Source organism: Helianthus annuus, chromosome 4 (genome assembly GCF_002127325.2).
Source record: "Helianthus annuus cultivar XRQ/B chromosome 4, HanXRQr2.0-SUNRISE, whole genome shotgun sequence".
NCBI classification, from domain to species: Eukaryota; Viridiplantae; Streptophyta; class Magnoliopsida; order Asterales; family Asteraceae; genus Helianthus; species Helianthus annuus.
In genome coordinates this window covers 66118962-66125871 of record NC_035436.2, presented here as the reverse complement: position 1 = coordinate 66125871, position 6910 = coordinate 66118962, and the positions used below count along the sequence as shown (strand labels likewise).

General features: G+C 35.2%; 1 non-coding gene across 1 annotated transcript; it reads left to right on the top strand.

Annotated features, from left to right (window-relative positions):
* Positions 1 to 355: 355 nt before the first annotated feature.
* TRNAV-UAC lies at positions 356 to 428 on the top strand. Its single transcript has one exon. It is a non-coding gene; the product is annotated as a tRNA-Val (tRNA).
* The last annotated feature ends 6482 nt before the right edge of the window (positions 429 to 6910 follow it).

The following is a 6910-nucleotide window of genomic DNA, read 5'->3' as shown; positions in this document are numbered from 1 at the left end:
CAAGTTTTATATCAATGGACTCGTATCGTCGTTCTAATCAAAAGCTCTAAAAAATCTGTTTGTAATATGGAAAAAAAGCTTAACTCCATTAAGTTTTTTTTAATGGGGGATCATTGTAGGAAAAATAGGTGAAAGGTGGGACTGGTGGAGAGAATATTATGAGGTTTAATTATTAATGGCCAATAAGGTATAGATGAGATTATTGCAGACCAAATTCCCTACAAAATAATAGTATATAAATAAATACTCATAACTAACACCAAAACGGTGCCGTATTAATACTTCTATAGGTTTCTACTACATTCTATTTAAAGTGTTATTATATTATAACTGAAGTACATCCATTTTCAATCAAGTTGCTGTGGTGTAGTGGTTATCATGTTTGCTTTACACGCAAAAGGTCTTCGGTTTGATCCCGGGCAGCAACAAAATTTACATTTTTGTATCTTTTTTCTTCTTGGACAACCAGCATATTTGTTATCTAGCAACTTTATGTGATCTATATGAAGACGCTTGTTACATTAAGTAAGTACACAGATAACGGTATGTTTTAGATAGAATTACATGCAACATCGATTAAAAAAAATTGTAAGTAGAACTAATTTTACAAATATTAAAACATAATAGTGATTTATAACTCTCTAAATACTTATTTGTATACAACATTTGTTGTTTTATTCTTCACAATACATTTTTATCCGATATTAGTAGTTTAACTCCGTCTCTACTTTTAACTCTTGACAACACCATATACAATTGTCGATGCATGAAAAGTGTATCGTTTAGAAACAATCGATCCAACTTTAGAAAACGATATTTAACTTTTACATTTATATTTTCTCATCAAGTAAAAGATTAATTTATGATATAAAAGAAAGACGCGAAAAAAATCGGTTGTAACATTTAGAGGAATAGTTGTTCAACTGAAACGTCTAAATTGACAATGTCATATTCATTGCAAATGGTTCACAGCCATTAGAACTATAATTTAGATGTTAACATAATAGAACAACAAATTGCTACATGTTCATAGTGAACTAAATAACTATACCAGCATACTTAAACGGAGGGCAACATGAACAGTAGTAATGTTTTCTTTATATTAATACAACAAAAATGTACAATGTTAATTAACGGTAACTAGTTGAGTCAGTGGTGGACCTAGGATTTTTTTCCTGGAGGTGTGGAAAATTTTTAAAAATTTTAGACCCCTAGCTATATAAAAAAATCGGTTCATAGCGGGTCGGGTCATGTAACACAAGTAAAAACAAACAAACAAAGTTTCATAGCGGGTCGAATCAGATCGGGTCAGGTCCATTTCAATTCTCAAACAATCAAACTCTAGTTCCTAACTTCCTATCACATTAACAAACAAAAAACATCAAAGTTCAAACCATCCATACTTTTATTTCTCTTAATCATTCAATAAAAAAACAAAAAAAACTTATCTATAACATACCTTGGTCTTTAATTAGAATAATCCGGCGAAAAAAATTGGTTCAACCCCTTTCCTCCTGAATTAACCAGTTTGCAGCCGAAATTTTGCAGTCGCCGGCCGAAATTATGTTGTCGCTGGGCGCTGAAGTGAGGCAGAGGGAGGGCGGGAGTCGCTGGCAAGTGGCAGCGATTTGGGTTTTTTTTTTACTATGTGGACTCGTTTGTTTAACAAAACTAGTACTTGGGTTGGGCTTGAATGGGTATTAAGTTATTGGGCTTGATGGATTAAATTTAAGTTTTATTAAAGGGGTTAGTAGGCTAACTTGTTTACATAATTTGATCGGGTTTCAATCCGTGTTCACAATTTTTTTTACATAAATTCCTAATATTTTTTTCTAAGGGGTGCGGACGAAAATTTCCAAAGGGTGGGGTCGGAATTTTTCAAGGGGTGCGGACGAAAATTTCCAAGGGGTGCGGTCTGGATTTTTCGCGAAAAATACCACTAAGTTTTTTTTTTTCAAGGGGTGCGGCCGCCCACCCACCCCATAACCTGGGTCCGCCCCTGAGTTGAGTTTCCGTCCGCGCGTTGCGGCGGGGACCCAGTGATTGCAAAACGTGTGTTAGTAACGGCAAACAGATACGGAATATCAAAACATAAATAAAAATGTCGTGAAAAGAATAGTCACTCCGTCCTAAAAAACGATTTTAAATAACCTAATATATAATATTAGGACCCACACATCCTACACGTTGGAAATTCGTTTGTTTTCAGTTCAGTTATTACGATGCTAACACGTTAAAATATGTATGAGCTCGGTACCGGTAACGACACCGAATGTACCGATCCGGAAAATCATCGAAAATAGGTACCGGCACCGAAAATGCTCGGTACAATACGGTATGGTATTTGAAGGTAAAAATCAATAAATATAGGTATTGTGCTAGACCGGTGTCTAACCGAAAGTAATGATTCTGAAAACGCCAAAAGGTGAGTACCAAATTGGTACCGAAAACGATTTGGTATAGTAAATTTGGTACCGATACGATACCGGTTTGATTACAGGATTTGATACGATTTGCCCATCAATAATCTAAATATCCAAGTTAAATTTACATGCTACAATTCATTCATTACAGAAAAAGACAAAAAATAAAGCAAAATAAGTTGTGTATATAAAACCTCATTCAAATGAAATACAGTTTATTTACTGTGTGTATGAAAAGTAATCTAAACGGTGCAAATTCTTGCATTGCTACGTTGCTACAGGATTTGATGAGCTTGGTACCAACCGATACCGAAAATACCGTTACCGAAATCCCCAAAAGTGGGTACCGATACCGAATATACCTGGTACGGTACGGCTCGATACAGTCGGTACTGGTACGACACCGGTATTTGAGGGTAAAAAGGATGAATACCGGTGTCGAACTGGTACCGAAAATACACCCGATTTGGTAAATTTGATACCGGTAACGATACTCGATTCTATTTGCTCATTCCTTAGTGATATTCAATTCCATTTTTTAATTCTATTTTTTAACTGTTGATTCAATTATGTTTTTAATATATAGGTAAATATATTAAATCTGTAATTGCTTATGTGTAAAGTTACCGGATGTAACGAAGTGTAACATGAATTTATGATCCAAATTTCTGATAAAATAATAAAATTGATTATAGTTTAGGAATAATGAATTTTAATAAACCTAACTATTGTTCGTTGGTCGGCAACGGTCTCAATTTTAAAAATTCTAATTAGCGGTCCCATCTTTTCATATATTGACCTTCAATGGACCCTGACTAACAGAACCTTAACGTCGTTAATCTTCGGTAGCCAGAAAAACGTTTTTGGTCGGAAAAAAGTTCCTAAAGGTCCGATCTATGGTTACAAACAGGTTTGGGACGAAAACTTTGAGTTTCCGGCTAAAAAGTTGAGTTTTCGGGCCAAAAAGAAGTTTTTTGGCAACTTTAATAATTAGGGCATTTTACTAGAAAAGGTTCTTTAAGGTGCGTAATAAGGCTACAAAGAGATTTGAGACGAAAATGTTGAGTTTTCCGACCAAAAAGAAGTTTTCCGGCCAAAAACATTTTTCCAATGAGCGGAGACTAACGGCGTTAGGGTTCTGTTAGTCAGGGACCATTGAAGGCCAATATGTGAAAAGATGGGACCGCCAATAGAAATTTTTTAAGTTGAGACCGTTAACGATCAACGTGCAATAGTTGAGATTATTAAAATCCATTATTTTTTTCCTATAATTTATAACAACTTTTTTATGTGCCAGACAAAAACTAATTTGTTAATAAGTCACTAACTTCGTAAATAAAACCATGTAACTATATTTTGTAAAGTATTTGTGACTAATTTATTAATTTTATAAATAAAGCCCATGATAAATTTTGACAAAACCAAATAAATTCAAATACAAAATTTGAATTAATAAACAATCATTCAACCAAAATAAATCATCCAATTCCTAAAAGAATGCATTGAGATTAGGAAAGTTAACAAAGTAGAGATTATGTTTGCAAACTTATAGTTAACATAATTTGTCACGTGTAACATGACAATGAATGGTGGCTCTAATATAGTCTAAAATAATAGAAGGGGGCTGAACCCCAAACAAGTGTAATCTTAATTTTATCTATAAGGATACAGATTAGGAATTTCATTCTCTATTTCTCTTGTTTCTTGTCTTTTATACATTCAGTTATTCTCTACGTTTCTGGTCTTTTATACATCCAGTCATTCTCTACCAAACACTTACCTAGATAGATAGCTACAGTTGTAAACAATAGGGGTGTGCAAAAAACCGAATTAATCAAACCATAACCTAATTAACCGACAAAACCGAACCGAAAAAACCGAACCAAATAAAAAACCGGTGGGTCGGTTAGTGGTTTTTTTGAAAACCGAAAGTAGCGGGTCGGTTATAGTTATCATTTTCATCATACCCACCATAACCGAACCGAACCGACATGTAATAAATCTTTGTAGGATTTAGAACTTTTCACCATATTTTTAATATTTGATTTTTTTGACTAAAGATTTTTAGTACTTATCGGTTTTTCATATCATTTTGTGGTTTTGGTTAAATGTTTATTTGAATTTATGGAATGTATCATATCACTTTATTTGAATATTCAATAATAATTGATATTAATATTATAGATTATATGTATTTTTAATACTATGTAATATACTAATATATACAAATATGCAATAACAATTTATTCCATGTAAAAAAATTTAAGCTATTTTTAGCTAAGCTAAATATACGGTTAACCACCCATAACCGACCCACTATAACCATCAAAACCGAATAACCATAACCACCATAACCGATCGGTTATGGTTATGGTTATTCAATAACCGACATCGCGGTTATGGTTATGGTTTTTGGTCAAAACCGACCCAAACCGACCCATGCACACCCCTAGTAAACAAGTTGAGCTCGGGCTCAGATGCAATCGTAAAACGTGCACCAAAAAGCCCTTGTTTATAAATACATATACGAAGGTAGGATTTTATGATAAAACTAAGAAATAACTTCCCACATTTACTATACTGGACTTGTTGCATTGGAATGTCGAGAGACAAGTTTGTCATATACTATGACTCTAATTCGCAAATAGTTTAATCAATGAATCATGGCATCGTTATTTGCTTTCTCCATTTGATGTCTTTCACATTACCTATTACTTCATCATCATCATCATCATACTCAGTAAATCTCATCAATAGCAAAGCTAACGTAGGGTCTCAGGAGGGTAAGATGTAGACAGCCTTACCTCTACCCCAAAGGAATAGAGAGGTTGCTTCCAGTGAGACCCCCGGCTCGATAGTAGTTTTGCATCAAGCCTTGGACATAAGGGCACATTACCTATTACTTCTAGTTAGTTATTCTTAGAGTTAAATGCCATTTTAGTCCCTGTGGTTTGTGCCATTTTGTCAGTTTAGTCCAAAGGTTTCATTTTTAACCTGTGGGTCCAAAAATTTTTCACAGTTGCCATTTTAGTCCACTGGGTTAACTTTATCCATTTTTTCTGTTAACGAGAAGGCCAATTCGGTCATTTTAAATGGCCAATTGGCCTTCTCGTTAACAGAAAAAATGGATGAAGTTAACCAAGTGGACTAAAATGGCAACTCTGAAACCTTTTTGGACCCACAGGTTAAAAATGAAACCTTTGGACTAAACTGGCAAAATGACCCAAACCACAGGGACTAAAATGGCATTTAACTCTTATTCTTATAGTTTGTTCTTTAAGATTTTGAAGAAATATGATCCCAAATCGTATGTGAACACATGTCAAAGGGACCACAACACTCCAAGTTGACGTCCCCGTCACACAAAGGCATCCAGAAGGTTCTAGAAACTTCTGGAAGAAGACACCTGGTGACAAGAAAATGCTCCTTTAGACAGAAAGGTCGATAGGTGGCACCAATAGCGAGACGCCAGCAGAGGTTGCAAGATCCTGGGAGGACAAGACGACAACCAGTACAAGCGAGTGCCTAGCTGGAGCGAATAGTCGTACGCCACATCACCTCAGAGACTGACAACGTTAGAGGGGACAGAACAGATATTCCTCCTGGTCGGACAGCTGGCGATCGCTGACTAGCTAGCAGGTCTCCTCATTCACTATTCTCCGGCTATAAATAGAAGACTCTATCTCCAGCTTTAAGGATCCGATTTCTTACTCTCTTACTCTAAACACACTTATCCTTAAAGCGATTACTTATTTGTAAGATTAAATATATTATGTTTAATATTTAATCTATAGCCATCTTAATCATTTACATTATAGAGATCAAAATATATTAGAACCTATTATTAATTAGTTGGTAATTGTTGATGGACCATATTACCCTTAGTAACTAATTAGGTTTCCTCCTGGGTGCTTATATAAGGAGAGTTATGTGGAGGTTTAAGGGTTACTCAGTTTTCACAATTCACACCCCATTAGATCATAACATCATTAGTTTCGGCCTCCTCTCCAAAGCCGATATCCCTTTTCGGTTTTCTTAGCACCATCATCAGTTAGCACCCTAAGGAGGAACCAAATCAAGATGACAGGCATGTCGAACTCTCTCACAGGATTCTCCTCTGCACTATCTGCTGTGACAGGTATGATTATATTGTTTTCCTTTATGCATAAACAGAACTGAACCAACATTATTCACATGCGAGAGGGTGGTCACAAGAAGAACCCCCATCTTCTCCTCCTTGTGGCAGGTCACCAGTGTTGTTCGTTTTGCAGGATATCTTTGCGAGATCAGCTATTCGGCGAGTGAAAGATAGAGACTGAACCTCAGAACACGAGATGACCAGCTATGATAGTCTAATATTATACAATGTTTCATCAGATTTATTTAAAGATTAGCCTTAACAATATAAGCAAAGTAATAATTTGTTTTTTTACAATAAAAGCCCCCATTATAAAATTTGCTTAAGGCTGCAAAAAATATTAACCTGT